This window comes from Ranitomeya variabilis, chromosome 3 (genome assembly GCF_051348905.1).
Source record: "Ranitomeya variabilis isolate aRanVar5 chromosome 3, aRanVar5.hap1, whole genome shotgun sequence".
Lineage (NCBI taxonomy): Eukaryota > Metazoa > Chordata > Amphibia > Anura > Dendrobatidae > Ranitomeya > Ranitomeya variabilis.
In genome coordinates this window covers 768,091,242-768,119,083 of record NC_135234.1, presented here as the reverse complement: position 1 = coordinate 768,119,083, position 27,842 = coordinate 768,091,242, and the positions used below count along the sequence as shown (strand labels likewise).

Sequence of the window (27,842 nt, the reverse complement as noted above, 5' to 3'; positions counted from 1 at the left end):
AGTAAAATATAAATATACACAAAATGATACCCCCATAACATATCACACCATCACACTGTTATTCTAATTAAAGGCTCTATTCACCTCCTAAACCAATATTTATTGCTATAATACATCTATACGGAATGAATAAAGCAATTTTGAAAACAGGCTTCATTAAAAAAAAAATCATGTTTTGTATCTACTGCTTCCATGCTGTATTTTTTTTAGTTGCATTAGTGAAAAATGTAGTTGTAAAGATTTATGCATGCATTCATTCTTGCAAAACTCAACGATGATAGACTAGTGGGGTCAATAGCTGAAAACCTGTCGACCTTGTGTGGTTTCCTCCTGCAATGGTGTTGAACATATACAGTCAAATTTCCGTCAAGACTGTAATGAGAATAGAAAAACATCCAGCACAAAAAAAATTTGTGGACATAAACAACCAGTCAAGAAAGAGGTTGGAGGAAGATGTCAAGAATCTAACAAATAGTGAACAGCAGAGAAAATTGCAGCTAAATACAGCTTGTGCTCCAACTTGTTTGAACGCACAACGTCCTTTCTTAGCATGGAGTCTCAGTGAAGTCAAGCAAAACAGAAACAAAGCACTTCAGAGGGAAAAGGACTTAAAACACAGTATTACCGAGCAGTGGAAAAACATCACCTGGTCAGATGAATCCAGAGTTCTGATGCGCCCTACTGATGGTAAAACATCAGTAGCAAGCAGCGTAAAGCTATAAACCCTTCTTCAGGTGGAAACAGTGCAAGCTGGTAAAGTTGGAGTTTGAGTGTATGGAATGTTTTCTTGGAACTCCCTGGCTCCTCTGATACCTGTGTATAAGCCCTTCCTACCAGCTTGATGGTGTTGGAAATGTGTACTTCGCACACCTTGGCTACTGATACTTGTGGACGGATTAACCCTTTCTCGCAGGCTGATGGTGTCGGGAATGTTTTCCTGGCACACCCTGGCTCTTCTGATACCTGTGGATGGATGAGCCCTTCCTGCTAGCCTGATGAAGTTGCAGTAATGATGTCGGGATTGTCTTCTTCAAAGTAGGAAGGATATAGATGAAAACCCCATAACAAGGAATACCCTCACAACTATAATCAGAATAGTTGACTATATAACAATGCAAAAAGTTGGGGAAGATTTATTTTTTGGCAAGAATAAAAAGGAAGGTAGCTGGCAGCATTCAAATATTGGACAATTACAAAGGGCACATAGGCACTGAAAGGACGCACCATCAAAAGGAGTTCCAAGGAGTCCACTTGGAAAAAATTCAAAAGCAGAACGAGACAGTATCCAATTCAGGTGAAAAAAAATCTTCAAGGTTACATTTATTCTGCCATAGATGCAACATTTGGACCAGCCTTGTCTATTTCATGCTTCATCGTTGCTGGTCGAAACATCACATCTACGGCAGAGTAAATGGAACCTTGAAGTTTTTTTCCACCTGAATTGGACGCTGTCTCTTTCTCCTTTACTGACAAGGTATCAATGAACACATTGCATTTTGAGGCTCTTGGACCGCTGTATCAAGACACCTATATCATCACAGTATTTGACTTTAAATACTTACAAAGGGGCATCAGTATCGACCAAAATATCCGAATAACAAATACCAAGATATACAATAAAACTATATAATTATAGATCAAAAAGTTAAGTGCTTAAATGTGTGAAACGTGTCACCATGGAGGTGGAACACTAACCAGGATGATTCAATGACCCAGCTTAGGAGACATGAGGTTTCCTATAAAGAGGCAGTCTTGTGCATTAACTGATTTTAAGGGCGAGTCGCCAACCCAGCTCCCGTCTGCGCAGAACTAAACTGAAGACCAGTGGTGACGGGAACGATCGGAAGAGACACGAGAGACTCGTTATCCTAGGCGACACGACGCCTGCAGCATGTGTAATAAGAGATTAGACAATGAGAGGCTACTCTGTGCATGCGTGGAGCCCGTCCTGCCATGTGACGGGAAATCATATGTGTAGGAATGAATGACTTAATGTGCTGCTGTAACAGATGAGAGAAAAAACAAAGTGCGATTAATATGAATGACCAGCTCCTTGGCCAAGCTGTATATGACTGTGGGTCAAAGAGGAGTGCTTGAGAAGGAGAGGATGTATATAAAATGGGTACGGAAAGTATTCAGACCCCTTTAAATTTCTCACTCTTTGTTTCATTGTAGCCATTTGGTATATTCTAATAAGTTCTTTTTTTTCTCATTAATGTGCACTCTGCACCACATCTTGACTGAAAAAAACAGAAATGTAGAAATTTCTGCAAATTTATTAAAAAGAAAAATCAAAATATCACATGGTTATAAGAATAAGTATTCATACCCTTTGCTCAGTATTGAGGAGAAGCACCTTTTGAGATAGTACAGCCATGAGTCTTCTTGGGAATGATGCAACAAGCTTTTCACACCTGGATTTGAGGATCTTCTCCAGTTCCGTCAGTTGGATGGTGAACGTTGGTGGACGCCATTTTCAGGTCTCTCCAGAGATGCTCAGTTGGGTTTAGGTCAGGGCTCTAGCTGGGCCAGTCAAGAATAATCACAGAGTTGTTCTGAAGCTGCTCTTTTGTTATTTTAGCTGTGTGCTTAGGGTCATTGTCTTGTTGGAAGGTGAACCTTCGACCAAGTCTGAGGTCCAGAGCACTTCTGGAAGAGGTTTTCATCCAGGATATCTCTGTACTTGGCCGCATTCATGTTTCCTTCAATGACAACCAGTCGTCCTGTCCCTGCAGCTGAAAAACACCCCCCATAGCATGATGCTGCCACCACCATGCTTCACTGCTGGGATTGTATTGGGGAGATGATGAGTAGGGCCTGGTTTACTCCACACATACCGCTTAGAATTATTACCAAAAAGGTCTATCTTCATCTCATCAGACCAGAGAATCTTATTTCTCGCAGTCTGGAAGTCCTTCATGTGTTTTTTTAGCAAACTTTATGCGGCTTTCATATATCTTGCACTGAGGAGAGGCTTCCATCGGGCCACTCTGCCGTAAAGGCCTGACTGGTGGAGGGCTGCAGTGATAGTTGACTTTGTGGAACTTTCTCCCATCTCCCTACTCATCTCTATAGCTCAGCCACAGTGATCTTGGGGTTCTTCTTTACCTCTCACTAAGATTCTTCTCCCATGATTGCTCAGTTTGGCTGGACGGCCAGGTCTAGGAAGACTTCTGGTGTTCCCAAACTTCTTCCATTTAAGGATTATGGAGGCCACTGTGCTCTTAGGAACCTTGAGTACTTTTGAATTTCTGTCGCAACCTTGGCCAGATCTGTGCCTTGCCACAATTCTGTCTCTGAGCTCCTTACATTTACGGTAAGAGATACAGGGGTTTTTTTTATGATTATCCCTCTTAGAATGGGTCATTTTTAAGATTAGTCCAATGTTTGCAAACAAATTGAACATGAAGAGGAAGTCGGAGATCAGCTGCAGCCCGGACTTCCTCTGATGTTCGATTTGTCCAAAGACGGGAGCAGTGACACCTGTGCTGATTGGGCGCCGGCGTCATGTTTCACCACACCGAACGAGAGTCCCGCAGAGAGCGACTGCAGACACCATGGGAACGGAGCCGGCATTGGAGGGGAGTGTAAGTGTTATTTTATGGGGGCCAACATTTTGATCAAGGGGTTGTCCAAGTAGTGGACAACCCTTTTAATGATTGTATGTGAACCGCCCTATCATGGGGCTGATCATTCTTATCGGGAGTCGCACTTTGGTTTTTCCACTCATCTGTTACCTCAGTATGCTGAATGTGTGTGTGTGTGTGTTACAGTGTGTACATTGGACACCCAATGCCACCTCAGCTGCCTTCAGCCCCTGAAAGACCGCCTTATCCTGTAATCTAGACTTCGTCTTATGTCTTGAGATGTCACGAAACAAAATTCCTCTTAAATACGCCTTCATAGTGTCCCATACTACGTGGCTTTCTGCACTACCTTCACTGATCTTAAAAAACTCCTCAATCTCTGCCCCCACCTTTTCCATGTCTAAGAGCTGTAACCAGGAGGGGTGAATTTTCCATCCCGTCCTCCCCGATCCAGCCTGATCAGCCAGCTTCAGAGACACCTGCATTGGGCTATGGTCTGATAAGATCCTGGGACTATACTCCACCCCACGTATCAGTTCGTTCATCACATCCTTCCCCAGAGCAACATCAATCCAGGACATAGAGCCGTATGTAGTCGAATAACAAGAATAAGAATATGTGTTAACATTGCGTACCCGCCATAAGTCAATCCACCCTATTTCACTGAGATAGTTACCAAAAGGAGTGTCATTCCCATCTCTACGCATCAGTGCGTGATTACTCTTGTCCCAGTGGTCATTGATTATATTATTCACATCTCCAACCACTAGAAGGGGAACCCCATCCCATCTTCTCATAAGTTCCAGTATTTCCTGAATTTTCCTGCCAGAGTATGGCCGGGGTATATATAATGAAGCAATACAGATTGAACGACTGAAAATGTTGCACACTAACAATCTATATTGACCATCCTTATCAACGTTAACCTCAATCTCCTCAAATGGGATATTTATATGAATCAAAATTGACACTCCTCTTGCATAATTAGAGAACGTCGAGTGATACGCCTTTCGCACCCATCGCTTCTGCAGCATATCCACTCTCTCCTCTACCAGATGGGTTTCTTGTAAGCATATCACCGAAGGCCTCTGTTTCAATAAGTACTGAAATATTGCTGCCCGCTTAGTAGCGTCCGCTAGCCCCCTAACATTCCAACTTAAAATATTAGCATCACCTCCCGTTTCTTCAAGAAAAGATAGTAAATGGACAAGGTCTCCCCCAGGTCTCTGCCAATATCCCCCTCCCTCCCCCCCCTGTACCACCCCAACTCCCCCCCATCTAAAACTCAATAGAATTCAAATAAACCGAACTTTCTTTCTCTATATGAGAACTGAGAGCACTAATTAACAACCTAGAACTATGCCCTTAACCGTCCATCTCACCCCCTCCCACCACACTTGATATAGATTATTTACTGCGCCGCCGAACACAACACTTTAACATTTGGGTGCATTCTATCTGATAACCACGAAACTCGTTCAAATATCAATAAGTGGAAAAACAGCAAAATTACGGATCCTCAAGATCATTCTCATCGGTTCCGTTCTGTGACAATTTTCTTAGCATTAATGTCCAGCCACTGCGTTGCCTCCTCCGGACTTTGAAAAAAGTGTACACGGTCCAGCGCCACTACCCTGAGCTTAGCCGGAAAAAGCATCGAATATTTCAAGTCCAGTTCTCGGAGCCGTCGCTTGACTTCACCAAACTTCATTCTGAGTTTTTGCACTGACGACGAGTAATCCGGGTAGACCGAGATCCGATTTCCATTTATACTTAGGCCATCGCTGATCCTAGCCTTCCTTAGCAAGGTTTCACGGTCACGGTAGTTCAAAATTTTTGCCAGTATAGCACGAGGAGCAGAGCCAGGCGGCAGGGGCCGAGTGGGGACTCTATGAGCCCTTTCCACCGCAAAGTGATCAGTGAGGCCATCACCACCCACCGAATTTTTAAGCCATGCTTCAATATATTCAGTGGGATTACTCCCTTCCACTTTTTCTGGCACTCCGATTATTCTCAAATTGTTCCTTCGGGAGCGGTTTTCCAAGTCATCAGTTTAAAATTCCAATTCTGCAATGCGTTGGATATATTTCTTTTCCCTTTTTAGCAGTTCATTTGTTTGGTCCTCCACACCGCCCACACGTTCCTCAACCACCTCAACTCTTTTCTCCACCTTACGCATGGCAGAGTTAAGGGACTGCATTTCAACTTTTAAGTCATCCACCCTTAGGTTTAATGCGGCCAAAGCAGATTTGCAGTATATAACAGAAAAAATATTCTGCAGCGTTGGTTCCTCTGCATTGGTCTGCTCCACATCAGCAGAAACATTAGCCTGCACTGGTCTAGCAGCAGATGTCCGACATTCAGCTCCATGCATTTCCTGCTCCCTCGACGGGGACCTCTGCTCCTCCACCTCACTGATATCATCATCCCCTCCTCTCCGCTGCCTCTGTGGGTCCCCCTTCGCTCCAGGACCCTCAACATCAGCCTCCAGTAACAGGGCACCCCCCCCTCCTCTGTGCGGGCAAACCGCTCCAGCCGGGCTATTACCTCCAGCCTCTTGCGGTATGCAGCGCTGGCACTTGCCACCTCCTCCTCGGCCATGGCGCCATCTTGGATTTTCGCGCCAACCGCAGGCGCCGACTGTTTTCGGCGTGGCATCACCGCTCCTCACTCCACACAGCACCGGGTATTCTCCTCCGCTCACCGGGTCTTGCGTCACAACCCTGCCCTATTTCAGCGTTCGGCGGCGCCTACAAAGGGTATCACTGAGAGCGGTGCGGGGAGAGGGATCCGACACACGTCCGCTCACATAGCGCTCTAGGCCTCGCCCCCCCATAGACCATTATTTTTAATCTTTAAAGAGTCCATAATAACAGGGTCTGTACCACAGGACTGGCATATAGCAAATGTGGTGCCAATATTCAAAAAGGGGACAAAAACTGAACTCGGAAATTATAGGCCAGTAAGCTTCACCTCTACTGTGGGTAAAATCCTGGAGGGCATTCTAAGGGATGCTATACTGGAGTATCTGAAGAGGAATAACCTCATGACCCAGTATCAGCACGGGTTTACTAGGGACCGGTCCTGTCAGACTAATCTGATCAGCTTCTATGAAGAGGTAAGTTCCGGACTGGACCAAGGGAACCCAGTGGACATAGTGTATATGGACTTTTCAAAAGCTTTTGATTCGGTGCCACACAAAAGGTTGATACATAAAATGAGAATAATGGGGATAGGGGAAAATATGTGCAAGTGGGTTGAGAGCTGGCTCAAGGATAGGAAACAAAGGGTGGTTATTAATGGAGCACACTCGGACTGGGTCGTGGTTAGCAGTGGGGTACCACAGGGGTCAGTATTGGGCCCTCTTCTTTTTAACATATTTATTAATGACCTTGTAGGGGGCATTCAGAGTAGAATTTCAATATTTGCAGATGACACTAAACTCTGCAGGGTAATCAATACAGAGGAGGACAATTTTATATTACAGGATGATTTATGTAAACTAGAAGCTTGGGCTGATAAATGGCAAATGAGCTTCAATGGGGATAAATGTAAGGTCATGCACTTGGGTAGAAGTAATAAGATGTATAACTATGTGCTTAATTCTAAAACTTTGGGCAAAACCGTCAATGAAAAAGACCTGGGTGTATCGATGGATGACAAACTCATATTCAGTGGCCAGTGTCAGGCAGCTGCTACAAAGCCAAATAAAATAATGGGATGTATTAAAAGAGGCATAGATGCTCATGAGGAGAACATAATTTTACCTCCATACAAGTCACTAGTGCGACCACACTTAGAATACTGTGCACAGTTCTGGTCTCCGGTGTATAAGAAAGACATAGCTGAACTGGAGCGGGTGCAGAGAAGAGCGACCGAGGTTATTAGAGGACTGGGGGGTCTGCAATACCAAGATAGGTTATTACACTTAAGGCTATTTAGTTTGGAAAAACGAAGACTAAGGGGTGATCTTATGTTAATGTATAAATACAGTTAGGTCCATATATATTTGGACAGAGACAACATTTTTCTAATTTTGGTTATAGACATTACCACAATGAATTTTAAACAAAACAATTCAGATGCAGTTGAAGTTCAGACTTTCAGCTTTCATTTGAGGGTATCCACATTAAAATTGGATGAAGGGTTTAGAAGTTTCAGCTCCTTAACATGTGCCACCCTGTTTTTAAAGGGACCAAAAGTAATTGGACAGATTCAATAATTTTAAATAAAATGTTCATTTTTAGTACTTGGTTGAAAACCCTTTGTTGGCAATAACTGCCTGAAGTCTTGAACTCATGGCCATCACCAGACGCTGTGTTTCCTCCTTTTTGATGCTCTGCCAGGCCTTCACTGCGGTGGTTTTCAGTTGCTGTTTGTTTGTGGGCCTTTCTGTCTGAAGTTTAGTCTTTAACAAGTGAAATGCTGCTCAATTGGGTTGAGATCAGGTGACTGACTCTGGCCATTCAAAAATATTCCACTTCTTTGCTTTAATAAACTCCTGGGTTGCTTTGGCTTCATGTTTTGGGTCATTGTCCATCTGTAGTATGAAACGACGACCAATCAGTTTGGCTGCATTTGGCTGGATCTGAGCACACAGTATGGCGGCTCTGAAGACCTCAGAATTCAGTCCTGTGTCACATCATCCATAAACACTAGTGACCCAGTGCCACTGGCAGCCATGCATGCCCAAGCCATCACACTGCCTCCGCCGTGTTTTACTGATGATGTGGTATGCTTTGGATCATGAGCTGTACCACGCCTTCACCATACTTTTCTCTTGCCATCATTCTGGTAGAGGTTGATCTTGGTTTCATCTGTCCAAAGAATGTTCTTCCAGAACTGTGCTGGCTTTTTTAGATGTTTTTTAGCATAGTCCAGTCTAGCCTTTTTATTCTTGATGCTTATGAGTGGCTGCACCGTGCAGTTAACCCTCTGTATTTACTTTCATGCCGTCTTCTCTTTATGGTAGATTTGGATATTGATACGCCGACCTCCTGGAGAGTGTTGGTCACTTGGTTGGCTGTTGTGAAGGGGTTTCTCTTCACCATGGAGATTATTCTGCGATCATCCACCACTGTTGTCTTCCGTGGGCGCCCAGGTCTTTTTGCATTGATGAGTTCACCAGTGCTTTCTTTCTCAGGATGTAACAAACTGTAGATTTTGCCACTCCTAATATTGTAGCAATTTCTCGGATGGGTTTTTTCTGTTTTCGCGGCTTAAGGATGGCTTGTTTCATCTACATGGAGAGCTCCTTTGACCGCATGTTTACTTCACAGCAAAACCTTCCAAATGCATGCACCACACCTAAAATCACCTCCAGGCCTTTTATCTGCTTAATTGAGAATGACATAACGAAGGGATTGCCCACACCTGTCCATGAAATAGCCTTGGAGTCAATTGTCCAATTACTTTTGGTCCCTTTAAAAACAGGGTGGCACATGTTAAGGAGCTGAAACTCCTAAACCCTTCATCCAATTTTAATGTGGATACCCTCAAATGGAAGCTGAAAGTCTGAACTTCAACTGCATCTGAATTGCTTTGTTTAAAATTCATTGTGGTAATGTCTATAACCAAAATTATAAAAATGTTGTCTCTGTCCAAATATATATGGACCTAACTGTATATGAGGGGACAGTACAAAGACCTTTCTGATGATCTTTTTAATCATAGACCTGAGACAGGGACAAGGGGGCATCCTCTACGTCTGGAGGAGAAAAGGTTTAAGCATAATAACAGACGCGGATTCTTTACTGTAAGAGCAGTGAGACTATGGAACTCTCTGCCGTATGATGTTGTAATGAGCGATTCGTTACTTACATTTAAGAGGGGACTGGATGCCTTTCTGGAAAAGTATAATGTTACAGGGTATATACACTAGATTCCTTGATAGGGCATTGATCCAGGGAACTAATCTGATTGCCGTATGTGGAGTCGGGAAGGAATTTTTTTCCCCAATGTGGAGCTTACTCTTTGCCACGTGTGTTTTTTTTGCCTTCCTCTGGATCAACATGTTAGGGCATGTTAGGTTAGGCTATGAGTTGGACTAGATGGACTTAAAGTCTTCCTTCAACCTTAATAACTATGTTATCTATGAATAGGAGTGCAGCTCTGGGGTATAATGCAGGATGTAACTCAGGATCAGTAATGTAATGTATGTACACAGTGACTGCACCAGCAGAATAGTGAGTGCAGCTCTGGGGTATAATACAGGAGGTAACTCAGGATCAGTAATGTAATATATGTACACAGTGACTGCACCAGCAGAATAGTGAGTGCAGCTCTGGGGTATAATACAGGATGTAACTCAGGATCAGTAATGTAATGTATGTACACAGTGACTGCACCAGCAGAATAGTGAGTGCAGCTCTGGGGTATAATACAGGAGGTAACTCAGGATCAGTAATGTAATATATGTACACAGTGACTGCACCAGCAGAATAGTGAGTGCAGCTCTGGGGTATAATACAGGATGTAACTCAGGATCAGTAATGTAATGTATGTACACAGTGACTGCACCAGCAGAATAGTGAGTGCAGCTCTGGAGTATAATACAGGAGGTAACTCAGGATCAGTAATGTAATGTATGTACACAGTGACTGCACCAGTAGAATAGTGAGTGCAGCTCTGGGGTATAATACAGGATGTAACTCAGGATCAGTAATGTGATGTATGTACACAGTGACTGCACCAGCAGAATAGTGAGTGCAGCTCTGGAGTATAATACAGGATGTAACTCAGGATCAGTAATGTAATGTATGTACACAGTGACTGCACCAGCAGAATAGTGAGTGCAGCTCTGGAGTATAATACAGGAGGTAACTCAGGATCAGTAATGTAATGTATGTACACAGTGACTGCACCAGTAGAATAGTGAGTGCAGCTCTGGGGTATAATACAGGATGTAACTCAGGATCAGTAATGTGATGTATGTACACAGTGACTGCACCAGCAGAATAGTGAGTGCAGCTCTGGAGTATAATACAGGATGTAACTCAGGATCAGTAATGTAATGTATGTACACAGTGACTGCACCAGTAGAATAGTGAGTGCAGCACTGGAGACTGTAATACAGGATCAGTATAAGTAATGTATGGAGACAGTGACTCCACTTTTCATTAACCCTTCATGTGCTGTGTAATGTTACAGAGAGGTGGACATGCCGCTGAATGACCCATCTCATTTCTGGTCGGCACAGGGCCTCGCCTGGTCCCTGCACCACCCTGTACCTATAAGGCCGGCATCACACTAGCGAGTTTTACGGACGTATGAGCGCATAAACTACGTCCGTAAAATACGCATAACACACGGCCCAATTATTCTCTATGGCCCAGCTCCTATCAGCCATATATTACGCATCCGTAATATATGGTCTTGTACGGCCGTAGAAAATCGCAGCATGCTGCGTTTGTCACCGTATTGCGCAAAAAAAATAAAAAATAAAAAAATCGCCAATGAAAGTCTATGGGGGCGAGAAAAATACGGATTCCACACGGACCAGCAGTGTGACTTGCGAGAAATACGCAGCGGTGTTAGTGAAAAGCTGGTAATTCAATTGCCGGCTTTTTCTTTCTCCTGCACAAACCCGACAGGATATGAGACATGGTTACATACAGTAAACCATCTCATATCCTTTTTTTTTTTGCATATTCCACACTACTAATGTTAGTAGTGTGTATGTGCAAAATTTGGGCACTGTATTTTGTAAAATAAAGGGTTAATTGGCGGAAAAAATTGGTATGGGCTCCTGCGCAATTTTCTCCGCCAGAGTGGTAAAGCCAGTGACTGAGGGCAGATATTAATAGCCAGGACAGGGTCCATGGTTATTGGCCCCCCCTGGCTACAAACATCTGCCCCCAGCCACCCCAGAAAAGGCACATCTGGAAGATGCGCCTATTCTGGCACTTGGCCACTCTCTTCCCACTCCCGTGTAGCGGTGGGATATGGGGTAATGAAGGGTTAATGCCACCTTGCTATTGTAAGGTGACATTAAGCCAGATTAATAATGGAGAGGTGTCAATTATGTCACCTATCCATTATTAATCCAATAGCAGCTACAGCGCCCAAATTGTGCACATACACACTACTAACATTAGTAGTGTGGAATATGCAAAAAAAAAAAGGGGATATGAGATGGTTTACTGTATGTAATCATGTCTCATATCCTGTCGGGTTTGTGAAGGAGAAATGAAAAGCCGGCAATTAAATTACCGGCTTTTCACATATCTCGCGCTGAATTAAATATAAATACAGAATATATATATATGTGTATCAATGACATATCCGTCATCTCGTGGCTACGGTATATCGACGATATTTTCTTTATTTGGCAGGGCTCCACGTCGCAGCTAGATATCTTTCTTAACCGCCTTAATATTAACACACTGAATATTAGACTGACTTGGAAGTATAGGCAGGTTTCCATTGACTTTTTGGATCTGGCCATCTCCAAGTTGTCGGACGGTTCTATAGCCACTGATGTTTTTCGCAAGAGCACCTCCACCAACGCATTGTTACATTTCTCCTCATCCCATCCTCCTAAACTTAAGAGCTCCATACCCATTGGACAGTTTCTGCGGGCCCGCAGAATCTGTTCCAGTGATGCTACTTTCTCTAGGCAGGCGGGTGAGCTCACACGTCGGTTTAAGGATAGGGGCTACAAACAGGCGGATATCCAGCGAGGGCACTTGCGGGCTTTACGTTCAGACAGGGCTTCCCTTCTGGCAGGATCATCTAGGAGATCTGGAACTAATGACGCTTCAACACCACGTTTCATTACTCAGTTCAATTCGAACTGGTCAAAAATTAATGATATCTTCAGAAGACACTGGCCGGTTCTCCTGACAGATAAGGACCTGTCTGGACAATTGACTCCGCATCCACTCATTACATGGCGGAGGTCCCGCACGCTGCGTGATACACTCTGCAGTAGTCATTATGTTCCCCCTAAAAGTAGCCCGTTTGATTCTTTTGGTGTTACTTCCAAGGGCCCCCCTTGGGGCTGCTTCCCGTGTGGTAGCTGCTCAGCCTGTAAATATATCCCTAAAACTAAGGAGTTTACTAACTCCGCTGGGAATAGGACATACAAGATTGTGCACCATATTACGTGCAACACAGAAGCCGTTGTTTACTATGCCAAATGTCCGTGTGAACGCATTTACATTGGCATGACAACGAGGGCCTTCAAAATTCGTGTTCAGGAACACATCAGGGACATTAGAAATTCGGCTACATGTTCTGAGCCTCTTTTGTTGAAGTCTATTCCTAGACATTTTTTTGAGTTCCACCACAGTAACCCCAAGGGTTTGAGCTTTTGTGGCATTGACCACGTCTATATGGGGATTCGTGGTGGCAACATCAGACAGAGGCTCCTCCAAAAGGAGACACGCTGGATGGTTAACCTGTGCACCCTTTCACCAATTGGCCTCAACGAGGCTATCAGTTTCAAGCCTTTTCTATAACTTCAGGCTGTTTTTAATTAATTTTTAATGTTAATTTCCTTATGTGTGCTGGGTCTTTTTTTGTTTGCTTTTTTGAAGTTATTTTTGTGTGTCTCATACTGGTATTGAGTGTTACTCTTTCATATTTTTATTCAGATACTTACCTGTTCTCTGTTCGTGATCTGTTCTATACGGTGGGATCTCGTGGTGGATTTTGCCGAGCGGGATGCCGTGCCTATTGGAAGAAGAAGTATTTCATCAATTTTGGGACTATTGTTTCTTATTAACCATTGTCTGGGTCCCATTCTATCTTAATGTTTCATGATCTATTATGGACTTCAGCTAATCGGGTTACAATGAGTGGTGTCATCACCACCAGTATTATTATGCTGTTCTGTACGCCACCTATTTAGTAGTGTATATTTTTGTTATAGTTTCCTGATGTGGTGATGCGTGGTTTTGCAGAGTGTGAAATTTTGGCATTACCTCTATTTTCTTTCTTTATTAGTGATTTTCATATTTTGTTCATACTCTGCAATCCCATGTTAGGCAGGGCACACCTTAGTATATTATTATTTTGTAATTGAAATGTATTTTACCCTGTGGCTCTATTAATTGCCTCTCGGTAGTGGTGTGCCTGTGCATTTTCTTGCCTGTCTTATTTCTTTCTTTGCTTGTATAGCCCGCTTTACCATCTGTGATATTAGCCTTATTTATCTATCCTTCGGTCCGGAGCGCGTCCCACGCATGCGCTGTGGCGCCCCCGGCCGTGGCGGGTGTTTGCGGCGTTGCCGTGGGGATGGGCGGAGATGACGCCGTCCTCCCGCCCACGCCCCACGGTGCGCTGCTGCATCCGCCGGCCGAGGTTTTCCACATTATGATGGATCTGACAGCATACCACTTCTTTCTCTTCTTCCAATTTAGTCCGCTGTATTTCAGTTTCGGTTTTGGCTCTTCTCTCTCGGCGCGCCCCACGAATGCGCTGTGGTGGTCCCGGCGGGGTCGGGTGTTTGCGGCGTTGCCGTGGGGATGGGCGGAGATGACGTTTGTCTTCCCGCCCACGCCCCATGGTGCGCTGCTGCATCCGCCGGCCGGGGACTTCCACATCATGATGGATGTGTGCCGAGCTGGCATTATACCTCCCTCCCATCCTCTTCACTCCTTCCCATCTAGTCCGCTGCATTATTATAGTGGCGGCATCGGCTTTTCATCCTGAGCGCGCCCCACGCATGCGCTGCGGTGCCCCCGGCCGGGCCGGGTGTTTGCGGCGTTGCCATGGGGATGGGCGGAGATGACGTTCGTCCTCCCGCCCACGCCACATGGTGCGCCGCTGCACCCGCCGGCCGGGGACTTCCGCATCATGATGGGTGCGCGCCGATTGGATAGTATATTATCCCTCACTCCTATATAATTCCCAACCTACCCAGCATTTATTCACGCCTCCTGACGAAGCCCCTTAAGGCGAAACGTACGTCGAGGTCTCTTCCTGCCCACACCACGCTGGTGCCCGGTCGCTACCATGTCTCAAGGTAATGTTCTTTACCATCTTTAGCATGCATACATTTTCCCTCAGACCTGGAGGTACCGGTGCTAGTTACATCTTTATGCCCTGTCTTTGACCTGGCGCAGTGACTTTTTTATTATTGAACACTACACATATGGTTGTATACTACTCTTATTCATCCATTTGGAGGTTCTAGCTATTTAGGTATATCACTGTTTGCCATTGGTCTCATTTGTGGGCATTCCCCAGCGTGGTGGTGGGGTCAGGAAGCCTGAACGTGTTGTGTCCGCCCCCAGCAACCCATTTACATCTCCTTTTGCTGGTGGTATTAGTGGCACGTCCTCCCTTTCACCGTTTTTGTCCATATTTAAAAGTTCTGCATTATTATGTTTATGTCATCTTAATAAAATCATTTGTTCTTTGCTACCTCTTCTGTGTGGTTGCGAAATTTTATTTACATTTGGGTTCTTTATTTTGCAACCTGGCAGGTTTTTTATAGGTTTATATGTTGTGGCTTAGAGGTAGGCCCTCTGCTGGCCGAGAGGGCGTTTTTGGTTTAGGGATATCTATATATATAATTGTCTAAGGGTTTTTCCGTTTGTCTGTCTGTCTGTCTGTCTGTCTTTCTGTGTGTCCTGGAAATCCCGCGTCTCCGATTGGTCGAGGCCGCCAGGCCTCGACCAATCAGAGACGGGCACAGCATGGCGACGATGATGTCATAAAGGTTGCCTCGACCAATCAGCGACGGGCACATTCTGCCGCCAGGCCTCGACCAATCAGCGACGGGCACAGTATCGATGTAGATGTCATAATGGTTGCCATAGCGACGATCATGTCAAAAAGGTTGCCTCGACCAATCAGCGACGGGCACAATCGGAATCATCATTGTCCATATACTACGGGGACATGCATATTCTAGAATACCCGATGCGTTAGAATCGGGCCACAATCTAGTATATATATATATATATATATATATATATATATATATATATATATATATATATATATATATACACACACACACTGTATATATGTTTTAACGAACATTTGAGCACATAAATCCATTAGATGTCGGTTTTGCAAGCCTGCGAGAAAATCTCGCAGTACGGATGCCATACGGATTACATACGGAGGATGCCATGCGCAAAATACGCTGACACACCCTGCCTGCGGATCAATATTTTGGGAACATTTCTCCGTATTACGGCCGTAAAAAACGGACCGTATTGTCTTACGCTGAGTGTGACGCCGGCCTATGGGTCTCTGCTTGCAGCCTGTGGCGCTCACCTGGGGGTGGTTTGTTCCAGTGGTTTCCTTGTGGCTTTGTAGGTAATAAATGCGGTGACCAGAGAGAAGAGGATCCAGATTCCCAGGAATCTCCACCAGTGCAGCTTCACTGTGAAATACACAGGAACGATCCACATCTGGAACAGCGTCACCATCTGCGAGAACACACAGAGCCCAAGATGTGATCAACCAACCAGTCACATCCACAGCTGCAGTTGGGGCAAACCTCCAGCTGAATAGAAGCTGCAGCTCCGGATGTGACTGGAGTATAACAGCTGTCGGCGGTGTCCAGGCTGCAGACCACTGCTCTGACTCCTGCCCCAGACTGGCACAGGACGCGTCACCTCCTGGGGCCGGTGCGGGCAGTGACGGGGGTCCGTGAGCCGCACAGCGCTGCAGACACCCCCCTCTTACCGTACGTCAGCTCTTACATTGTAGGAGCGCGGGTGTCGCTGCTTCCACTGCACCAGCAGCAGCTGCGCCACCACCAGCGTGGCGATGAGGATGAGGACCATCTCCGCATGCATCGCCTCGTGGCCACGGTGCTTGGCGTGCATCCTGGCGTGCTCCACCCTGCAACCAGACAGACATAATAGCACAGCATCTACTACTGCCGACAACCCCTGTACATCCTGCGCAAGAGGCTGTCAGTCCCATACAAACGTCCACCACGGCCTGGTCCGCACCGTCACTGCCGCATATAAAGGCAGTAATGACGTCTCACCTCCATCGCTCCTCCGGGGCGAGGTCAGACAGGTCCACCTGCTGGGAAGAAAGCGACAGTGAAGCCCCCGAAACAGAGAGGGCCGAGCGTCCTCGTACATGAGACCTCACGGCCCAGTAATAAGACGCGGCACATTACAACAGAGGATCATCACAAGCTCCGGAGCCAGGTCCTGGCTGCAGAGTGAAGGTTACAGCGCAGTTCACACTCCGCAATCAGCAGTGGGAGAACAAACATCCCCAGCGTCAAGACAAAAACCAGCAGCGTCCTCACTACCACTCTCATCCGCTCAGACACAGCAGAGATCGGAGCACAACCAGCAGCGTCCTCACTACCACTCTCATCCGCTCAGACACAGCAGAGATCGGAGCACAACCAGCAGCGTCATCACTACCACCCTCATCCGCTCAGACACAGCAGAGATCGGAGCACAACCAGCAGCGTCATCACTACCACCCTCATCTGCTCAGACACAGCAGAGATCGGAGCACAACCAGCAGCGTCCTCACTACCACCCTCATCCGCTCAGACACAGCAGAGATCGGAGCACAACCAGCAGCGTCATCACTACCACCCTCATCCGCTCACACCCAGCAGAGATCGGAGCACAACCAGCAGCGTCCTCACTACCATCCTCATCCACTCAGACCCAGCAGAGATCGGAGCACAACCAGCAGCATCCTCACTACCACCCTCATCCGCTCAGACCCAGCAGAGATCGGAGCACAACAAGCAGCGTCCTCACTACCACCCTCATCTGCTCAGACACAGCAGAGATCGGAACACAACCAGCAGCGTCCTCACTACCACCCTCATCCGCTCAGACCCAGCAGAGATCGGAGCACAACCAGCAGCGTCCTCACTACCACCCTCATCCGCTCAGACACAGCAGAGATCGGAGCACACCCAGCAGCGTCCTCACTACCACCCTCATCCGCTCACAACAGAGAGATCGGAGCACAACCAGCAGCGTCCTCACTACCACCCTCATCCGCTCAGACACAGCAGAGATCGGAGCACAACCAGCAGCGTCCTCACTACCACCCTCATCCGCTCAGACACAGCAGAGATCGGAGCACAACCAGCAGCGTCCTCACTACCACCCTCATCCGCTCAGACACAGCAGAGATCTGAGCACAACCAGCAGCGTCCTCACTACCACCCTCATCTGCTCAGACACAGCAGAGATCTGAGCACAACCAGCTGCGTCCTCACTACCACCCTCATCCGCTCACAGCCGAGAGATCGAAGCACAACCAGCAGCGTCCTCACTACCACCCTCATCCGCTCAGACACAGCAGAGATTGGAGCACAACCAGCAGCGTCCTCACTACCACCCTCATCTGCTCAGACACAGCAGAGATCTGAGCACAACTGGAGCGCCCCCACACCGCCGCAGGGCCGAGGGGTACCCGGAGCCGGGCCTCTAGGTCTCAGTCCTGGGGTTGTCACGGTGGCTAGACCCGGTCCGTGGCCCTGTCTGTCAGTGGGGGACGTCCGGTACAGTTAGTGGTGATAATGGTGGTGCAGTTGTGGGGTGCAGGTCGCGGTAAATAACGAGGACACCAGGTTGCAGTCTCTTTACCTCTTTACTGGAGATCTCTGGGTCCTCAGTCCAGAATACGGTTCACCAGGCTGCGCAAGTCCGGCCGGTCCAATGGCACTTCCAGAGTTCTCCTCCCAGGTGGAAATCGGTGCCTTCCTTCTAGCGCTATGTGTTGTAGTCCTTCCCTGCTGTGCTCACGGAAAGTACCCCACAACGGTTGTGTCTGTTTCTTAAGTTCCCTCACAACTCGATTAAATGATGTTCTTCTAGTATTCCATCCCCCCCTGTTATTCAGGTTGGAACGGCACCCGTTTGTCGGATAGGCCTGGAGTTCTTCCGGGACCCTAGAGACGCCCCTCTCCCGCAATTGCCTCCCAAGACTTCGTAGGTGATATGTGGTAGACAGCCCGCCTGAGACTGACTGTCCTGCCGCTGTTTAGAGTATTGCTTGAAGCTAGATATTGTAATACTCCCTCGGCGTTCCGGCCACCGGTAATGCGCCTCAGTAAGGTGCTGCCTCTTTCAGCATAACCCCTACTGGTATTCTCCTTTTCGCTTTGACTTCGTTTCTCACTCAGCACAATATATCTCTCTTCTAGTCCTTCCTTGAGTCCCGCCGCTTCCAGGAGCTGGCGCGGACCCGTTACGTTCTTTCCAATGCCAAGCCTCTGTCAGGGTCCCACCCCTGGCAGAGACCCTACTGTCTCTTCCTCTACAACACCCTCTGCCACAAGGTGTTGCTTCGTTCAATCCAGTCAGCTTTCTGAACTAACTTCCTGCCTGACCCCCAGTTTACCCACAATGGTGGGGAGTGGCCTAATGAATAGAACCCTTAGCTCCCCCCGGAGGCCCAGCTGTGAAATGTATTGGTGTCTGTGATACCTGGTCAGATGAACTCCTTCAGTGCCATCGGACGTACCATAGCTCCCCTTAGTGGCGGAGCCACAGTACTGCAACGACCAGGACTCTGGGGCGCTGCACAACCAGCAGCGTCCTCACTACCACCCTCATCCGCTCACAGCCGAGAGATCGGAGCACAACCAGCAGCGTCCTCACTACCACCCTCATCCGCTCACAGCAGAGAGATCGGAGCACAACCAGCAGCGTCCTCACTACCACCCTCATCCGCTCAGACACAGCAGAGATGAGAGCACAACCAGCAGCGTCCTCACTACCACCCTCATCCGCTCAGACACAGCAGAGATGAGAGCACAACCAGCAGCGTCCTCACTACCACCCTCATCCGCTCAGACACAGCAGAGATCTGAGTACAACCAGCAGCGTCCTCACTACCACCCTCATCCGCTCAAACACAGCAGAGATCTGAGCACAACCAGCAGCGTCCTCACTACCACCCTCATCCGCTCATACACAGCAGAGATCGGAGCACAACCAGCAGCGTCCTCACTACCACCCTCATCCGCTCACAGCAGAGAGATCAGAGCACAACCAGCAGCGTCCTCACTACCACCCTCATCCGCTCACAGCTGAGAGATCGGAGCACAAACAGCAGCGTCCTCACTACCACCCTCATCCGCTCACAGCAGAGAGATCGGAGCACAAACAGCAGCGTCCTCACTACCACCCTCATCCGCTCAGACACAGCAGAGATGAGAGCACAACCAGCAGCGTCCTCACTACCACCCTCATCTGCTCAGACACAGCAGAGATCTGAGCACAACCAGCAGCGTCCTCACTACCACCCTCATCCGCTCACAGCCGAGAGATCGGAGCACAACCAGCAGCGTCCTCACTACCACCCTCATCCGCTCACAGCAGAGAGATCGGAGCACAACCAGCAGCGTCCTCACTACCACCCTCATCCGCTCAGACACAGCAGAGATGAGAGCACAACCAGCAGCGTCCTCACTACCACCCTCATCCGCTCACAGCAGAGATCGGAGCACAACCAGCAGCGTCCTCACTATCACCCTCATCTGCTCAGACACAGCAGAGATGAGAGCACAACCAGCAGCGTCCTCACTACCACCCTCATCCGCTCAGACACAGCAGAGATCTGAGCACAACCAGCAGCGTCCTCACTACCACCCTCATCCGCTCAGACACAGCAGAGATCTGAGCACAACCAGCAGCGTCCTCACTACCACCCTCATCCGCTCAGACACAGCAGAGATCTGAGTACAACCAGCAGCGTCCTCACTACCACCCTCATCCGCTCACAGCAGAGATCGGAACACAACCAGCAGCGTCCTCACTACCACCCTCATCCGCTCAGACACAGCAGAGATCTGAGCACAACCAGCAGCGTCCTCATTACCACCCTCATCCGCTCACAGCCGAGAGATCGGAGCACAACCAGCAGCATCCTCACTACCACCCTCATCCGCTCAGACACAGCAGAGATCGGAGCACAACCAGCAGTGTCCTCACTACCACCCTCATCTGCTCAGACACAGCAGAGATCGGAGCACAACCAGCAGCGTCCTCACTACCACCCTCATCCGCTCACAGCTCGACCAGGGAATGGACATCTAACTTCATGCTGTAGATTTAACCTTCTCAGCGCTGACTAGATCTCTGCTTGCTGTCCGCAAATGAAAATGTTCCAGCTGACATCCAGAGGCTGAAAATCCTTCCTGTCCAAATCCTGCTCTCAGCTGAGGGTTTGTTACAGTTGTATCTAGTCTGGATAATCCTCTAATGTCACAAACTGATACATTGTAACAAACAGCTAAACTAGGAGAACATGTATCTCCTTCCCCGCTGACAGACAGGTGCAGGGTCACCCTCCCCCGCAGTGAATGGACCCCCAACCCTCCAAGAGGATTGTCGGAGCTGTGCATCCACCTGTAACAAACCCTCAGCTGTGAGGAGCATCAGGACTGTTCAGGTTCTGCCACTATTCACTACAAGCAGAGATCATGAGCGTTAGGCTAAAATGATGATGACGCTGCAGAACATCGTACAAGGAGGAACCATCCGTCACTTATCTCCTCATTTATGAGAAGCGCAAAGTGAGGAGGGTTGTGTCTCCCAATAACTACTCCGGGCAAATTGCGCAGTCTTGTATTAGTCACTTTTGGGTCAGTGGGGAGTGACAGGACCGGGGGAGGGGGATGAGGGGTCTGTAGGGAGTGACAGGACCGGGGGAGGGGGATGAGGGGTCAGTGGGGAGTGACAGGACCGGGGGAGGGGGATGGGGATGGGGGGTCAGTGGGGAGTGACAGGACCAGGGAAGGGAGATGAGGGATCAGTAAGAGGTGACAAGACCAGGGGAGGGGGATGAGGGGTCAGTAAGAGGTGACAAGACCAGGGGAGGGGGGGAGGGGTCAGTGGTGAGTGACAGGACCGGGGGAGGGGGATGAGGGGTCAGTGGGGAGTGACAGGACCGGGGGAGAGAGATGAGGGGTCAGTGGGGAGTGACAGGACCGGGGGAGGGAGATAAGGGGTCAGTAAGAGGTGACAGGACCAGGGGAGGGGGGGAGGGGTCAGTGGTGAGTGACAGGACCGGGGGAGGGGGATGAGGGGTCAGTAAGAGGTGACAGGACCAGGGGAGGGGGATGGGGAGTGACAGGACCGGGGGAGAGGGATGAGGAGTCAGTGGGGAGTGACAGGACCGGGGGAGAGAGATGAGGGGTCAGTGGGGAGTGACAGGACCGGGGGAGGGAGATAAGGGGTCAGTAAGAGGTGACAGGACCAGGGGAGGGGAATGAAGGGTCAGTGGGGAGTGACAGCATCGGGGAGGGGGATGAGGGGTCAGTGGGGAGTGACAGGACCGGGGGAGAGGGATGAGGGGTCAGTGGGGAGCGACAGGACCGGGGGAGAGGGATGAGGAGTCAGTGGGGAGCGTCAGGACCGGAGGAGGGGGATGAGGGGTCAGTGGGGAGTGACAGGACCGGGGGAGAGGGATGAGGGGTCAGTGGGGAGTGACAGGACCGGGGGAGAGGGATGAGGGGTCAGTGAGGAGTGACAGGACCGAGGGAGAGGGATGAGGGGTCAGTGGGGAGTGACAGGACCGGGGGAGGGAGATGAGGGGTCAGTAAGAGGTGACAGGACCAGGGGAGGGGAATGAAGGGTCAGTGGGGAGTGACAGCACCGGGGAGGGGGATGAGGGGTCAGTGGGGAGCGACAGGACCGGGGGAGAGGGATGAGGGGTCAGTGGGGAGCGACAGGACCGGGGGAGAGGGATGAGGGTTCAGTGGGGAGCGACAGGACCGGGGGAGAGGGATGAGCAGTCAGTGGGGAGCGACAGGACCGGGGGAGAGGGATGAGGGGTCAGTGGGGAGCGACAGGACCGGGGGAGAGGGATGAGGGGTCAGTGGGGAGCGACAGGACCGGGGGAGAGGGATGAGGGGTCAGTGGGGAGCGACAGGACCGGGGGAGAGGGATGAGGGGTCAGTGGGGAGCGACAGGACCAGGGGAGGGGGATGAGGGGTCAGTGGGGAGTGACAGGACCGGGGGGAGAGGGATGAGGAGTCAGTGGAGAGTGACAGGACTGGAGGAGGGGTCAGTGGTGAGTGACAGGACCGGGGGATGAGGGATCAGTGGGGAGAGACAGGACCGGGGGAAGGGGATGAGAGGTCAGTGGGGAGCGACAGGACCGGGAGAGAGGGATGAGGAGTCAGTGGGGAGCGACAGGACCGGAGGAGGGGGATGAGGGGTCAGTGGGGAGTGACAGGACCGGGGGAGAGGGATGAGGGGTCAGTGGGGAGTGACAGGACCGGGGGAGAGGGGTCAGTGGGGAGTGACAGGACCGGGGGAGGGAGATGAGGGGTCAGTAAGAGGTGACGGGACCAGGGGAGGGGAATGAAGGGTCAGTGGGGAGTGACAGCACCGGGGAGGGGGATGAGGGGTCAGTGGGGAGTGACAGGACCGGGGGAGAGGGATGAGGGGTCAGTGGGGAGCGACAGGACCGGGGGAGAGGGATGAGGGGTCAGTGGGGAGCGACAGGACCGGGGGAGAGGGATGAGGAGTCAGTGGGGAGCGACAGGACCGGAGGAGGGGTCAGTGGGGAGTGATAGGACCGGGGGAGGGAGATGAGGGGTCAGTAAGAGGTGACAGCACCGGGGGAGGGGGATGAGGGGTCAGTGGTGAGTGACAGGACCGGGGGAGGGGGATGAGGGGTCAGTGGTGAGTGACAGGACCGGGGGGGGTTGAGGGGTCAGTGGGGAGTGACAGGACCGGGGGAGGGGGTTGAGGGGTCAGTGGGGAGTGACAGGACCGGGGGAGGGGGATGAGAGGTCAGTGGGGAGTGACAGGACCGGGGGAGGGGGATGAGGGGTCAGTGGGGAGTGACAGGACCGGGGAAGGGAGATGAGGGGTCAGTAAGAGGTGACAAGACCAGGGGAGGGGGATGAGGGGTCAGTAAGAGGTGACAGGACCAGGGGAGGGGGATCAAGGGTCAGTGGTGAGTGACAGGACCGGGGGAGGGGGATGAGGGGTCAGTAAGAGGTGACAGGACCAGGGGAGGGGGATGAAGGGTCAGTGGTGAGTGACAGGACCGGGGGAGGGGGATGAGGGTGTAGTGGTGAGTGACAGGACCGGGGGAGAGGGATGAGGGGTCAGTGGGGAGTGACAGAACCGGGGGAGAGGGATGAGGGGTCAGTGGGGAGTGACAGGACCGGGGGAGAGGGATGAGGGGTCAGTGGGGAGTGACAGGACCGGGGGAGAGGGATGAGCGGTCAGTGGGGAGCGACAGGACCGGGGGAGAGGGATGAGGGGTCAGTGGGGAGCGACAGGACCGGGGGAGGGGGATGAGGGGTCAGTGGGGATTGACAGGACCGGGGGAGGGGGATGAGGGGTCAGTAAGAGGTGACAGCACCGGGGGAGGGGGATGAGGGGTCAGTGGGGAGTGACAGGACCGGGGGAGAGGGATGAGGGGTCAGTGGGGAGTGACAGGACCGGGGGAGGGGGATGAGGGGTCAGTAAGAGGTGACAGCATATGGCATTGGGTGGTCTTGAGGTGAAGTAGATGGAGGAGGGGGCGCAGTGTGACAGACATGGTGGTCTGCGGGGCAGGGGCGTAGCTACAGCTTTTGCCGCCCGGGGCTGTTCCCGAGTTTGGCGCCCCCTCCCCCCCCCCCAGAACGTATGCGATTTGCACACTCAGTCATGTACCGACGAGCTCCTCTCCCTTAAGCTCCCAATGTTCAGAGAAAAACTGAGAGAAGCAGAAGAGAAGCTCGTTGTTAAGAAAATCGCATATGAGTGACGTGTCCATGTGTCGACGACTGGAACCTGCAGAGCTGAATCCTGACATCGCAGCTTCTGAATTCTCACAACTAATGCACTGCACACCTTTAGGATTCTCCCTTGCCGGTGGACGGTCATGTCAGCACAAGTATGTGATTTGTATACTTCTGACCACATTCCGACTAGACGTGCCCGGCCTCGCTCAGTTCATTTTCATAGAGTGAGGCCACATATGTCTAGTCAGCACGTGACCGCATGTATGTAAATCGCCGGCATGAGAGAATCCTGACAGTGTGCAGGGCGCACTGTGAGAAGTCAGAAGTCTGCAGTCACAAAGAATGACTGCAGACTCATTACAAATCTGGACATCCCCTTTAATGCTCCTAACATAAATAAAAACATGAGAGTTAGTATCACAAATAACATTTACATCCAGGTACCTTATAGATGACGTCGCCTCTGGAGCCGATCTCCTTCTTTTCTTCATCTTGTCCAGATCCCATGATGAGTTTTCTCATCCACAGCCGTCTCTGCAGACTTCCATCTTCTCCGCTCTTTTGCAGAAAATTTCCACATGACGCCCTAAAAGATACAAGTGTCATTATAATGCTCCGGAATAAGAAATTGCCCCTCACTATATTGTCTGCATAAAATATGACCCCCACACTGTCCCTCTTATGGTACACGTGTCAAGGTGAAAATGTATTTTCTTATATACCTTTTATACTTTTATAAATCTTTATACACTTTTTGTACTGATATACTTTTATACTGTGAAACAATAAGTTTTTCCTATCTGCTAGCTAATGCAAATGTAATTGTATCTAAAGATGGCTGCCAATGTTCATTGTTTATTTCAGTTTAGAATGTGAAGAGTTAAGTTTATTTCTCTTGAAAAAGATAACTCAGGAATGTGAAGAAAAGGAGGATCCACCAGAAGATGTCAGAACAAATCAGAAAGACTGGATGCTAGTTTAAACCCCGCCTAATGCACGCCTTCCCCTAACACTCAATATAGTGTTTTGTATTTTAGAATAAAGCAGTTGGTGCCATCGCTGCAGACATGTGTGAATGCACGGGGCATTAACTAAGTTTGAACCAGCTACCTGTCTGATTTATTCTTATCCGGTACCAGATGCCCTGCACACATATTAATTTGGAATGACTGGTGAATGAGGATTAATTGTCGTTATTACGGCCCCGACAATTTTGGCGCGACCAACGGGGGGCGTGGCCAGCGATCCGAGGCCCCCTGGACCCATGCCTGGATGTCTGTGGATGATACCCGTAGTGGCTGACCTCGAGGACTGATCACCCTCTGCACGCGGTAAGTGGCGATCATATACATTGTATGTGTCACACTTGCTAGTGTCTCAGCCGTTATTGGTTTGTCTGTAGTCTCCTTGGGTCCGGGAGGTGAATGATCCAGTGGTGAGATCAAACGTGATCCTGTGCCACGCTCTGAACCAACTGAGAGACGTCGCATCCTGTGCGACCTCTGTACACCACACCTCCCTCACCGGTCATTGTACTCCGTTCAACCATCCTACCCGTGACTATTGTCTAGTAGTGAAGTGGAGTGAAAAATTGAGCTAGTTGTAGATTGTGGGGCGGCTTAGAGAAGGGATAGGAGACGCAGCCTCTGTGATATTGTACCAGCTAGGTAATTAAGACGTCCCGAGCAGGGACCACCTGTATTTCTGTGGAGGGCTCTCACTAGGAGACCGCCTCCCGACTGTTTAGAATATCGTAGCAGGATAGTCTGTTAATCGTTGGTGTTCAAGTTAGGGACAGAAAATCTTTTTCTAATACGTTGAGCGAGTTTCCGTATGGGACACCACCGTTGATATCGCTGCTAGTGGTTTTACTGCAGGAAATCACAGTATTCTGTGAGTCATGTTGCGTCTCTTAAAGCAGAAGAAGTCAGTGCCCCACAAGTTAGATGAGGATGCCGTGGAAGTCAAGACAATGGTCACGGGAGGGCAAGAAGGCAGTCAAGAATGTTGAGAGATTGTATAAGCATGTAGGATTACCCTCGTCAGGGAGACTACAGCCGGCTATGTGGAATAATCTCGTAGAGAACAAACGAGGCATGTTGAAAGATAAAGGATTGTTAGAACAAGCAGAAGCTCATCTGCGAGTTGCGTGAAGCTTAAAGAACAAAGGATGAAAATAGGTTGATGGAGGGGAGGATCAGACAATGTAGAGCCCGTGTTTGGTTATAAAATGCCTGTGAACTGTGATTTTACAGATTGTAAAATGGCCGCCGTGCCACTGATGATGAAAATGTAGTCCCAGCCACCGCCCTGTAATGGCGGCGGAAAGAGATCTCCAGAAGCGTAGGTGTGTCCTGTTTGTGTTGTGCAGAATCCAACCTGGGTGGAGACCTGCCTTGTGTGTGTGTGTACGGACCGTCCTTGGGGCTCCGCCCAGACCACGGAGGATTATAGGAAAGTTTTGTTGAAATTAAGTCTGAAAGCTGCTGCCGTTTGTGACTGTAGAAGATACGGAGCTTTGTATCAGTGCTGTGTACTGTAGGGGGCTGAGCAGACCGCTGCAAGATTTTTGTCAGTTCTCCTCTCTTCTCCTTATCTACGCTACGTGCTAGAGACAAGGGGGGCAAAGAGCTGGGCTCAATATTCTCCCTTGTACGCTGAGGAATTCTGTGCTGTCTAGCAGGGAGGGGTCACACGCGTAGCTGCGCTAATTGCTTGTCTCCTTTCTCTGTGTAGAGGAATGCTGTGATCTCTTATCTCTGTGTCCTTGGAATGGAGAGAGCACATACTGTAACGGTGTTCTCTGTATTTTCTCTGGTGGATCTGTGTCTGGTTTAAAGCGACAACATTGTTTTGAAGTATGAAGAAATATTATAATCTGGAATTTGAAAGTGAAATATATTGCCTGGTTTTATAAGGAGATTTGTATCAGTGTAATTGAAAGATTGGTAAAAGAGTTGAGTAAAGCAAGCAATTAAAAATTTGGGATAGGGGGGGGGGGGGTCTCCCTGCTGGATAATATGGTCCCTCCCCAGGAAATTAAACCTCTACTCCCGACTGTAAACCCTGTGCCCCTTACAGCAATATATATCCTGGATTGCCGAGAAGTTCTATGGGCGTCTTATGGTAGTGTTTAGAGATCTGGGATTCCCATTGTAATAAAAAGCCCATTCATACCTTTTTGTAGTAGATCCGATATTGAGATTTCCACTCCGGATGATGTATTGAAAATAGTAAAAGGTTTTCAAAAGAATTTAGCCCAGCAGAAAAGACAAGGGGTTAAATCACTAGCCCCCACCTTTGCAGCTGCGAGATCAGTGTTTCTTATCTCCATGGGCAAACACCACTGCCCCCTCCTATTGTACATGCAAGTCCAGCTTCACATTCCAATACGCCTTTAACCCCGTATGGGAATTTCATTATCTCCCCAGCCCCGCCATGCAAATTCCCAGATCAAGAGCTTGTTTTAATTAGAGTGGATGACAGACCCAATAAATATACTCTTATAAAACCTATCCCTGTGGGACCTTTCCCTGAAGTTACTGCTCAGTTCGTAATCTCTTCTATATGTTCGGTAAATTTACTGGGGGCAGATTTATTAT

The 27,842-nt window shown here is 49.2% G+C and overlaps 1 pseudogene across 1 annotated transcript in view; it reads right to left on the bottom strand.

Moving 5' to 3' along the window:
• The window catches only part of LOC143817409 (uncharacterized), a 38,110-nt pseudogene that overhangs the window by 3,440 nt on the left and 6,828 nt on the right, over positions 1 to 27,842 (bottom strand). The window contains exons 2-5 of the transcript XR_013224136.1: positions 16,546 to 16,583; positions 16,253 to 16,394; positions 15,822 to 15,976; positions 13,192 to 13,262 (exon numbers count right to left, since the gene is read on the bottom strand). The product of XR_013224136.1 is annotated as an uncharacterized LOC143817409 (transcript). The remainder of the gene's footprint in view (positions 1 to 13,191; positions 13,263 to 15,821; positions 15,977 to 16,252; positions 16,395 to 16,545; positions 16,584 to 27,842) is intronic.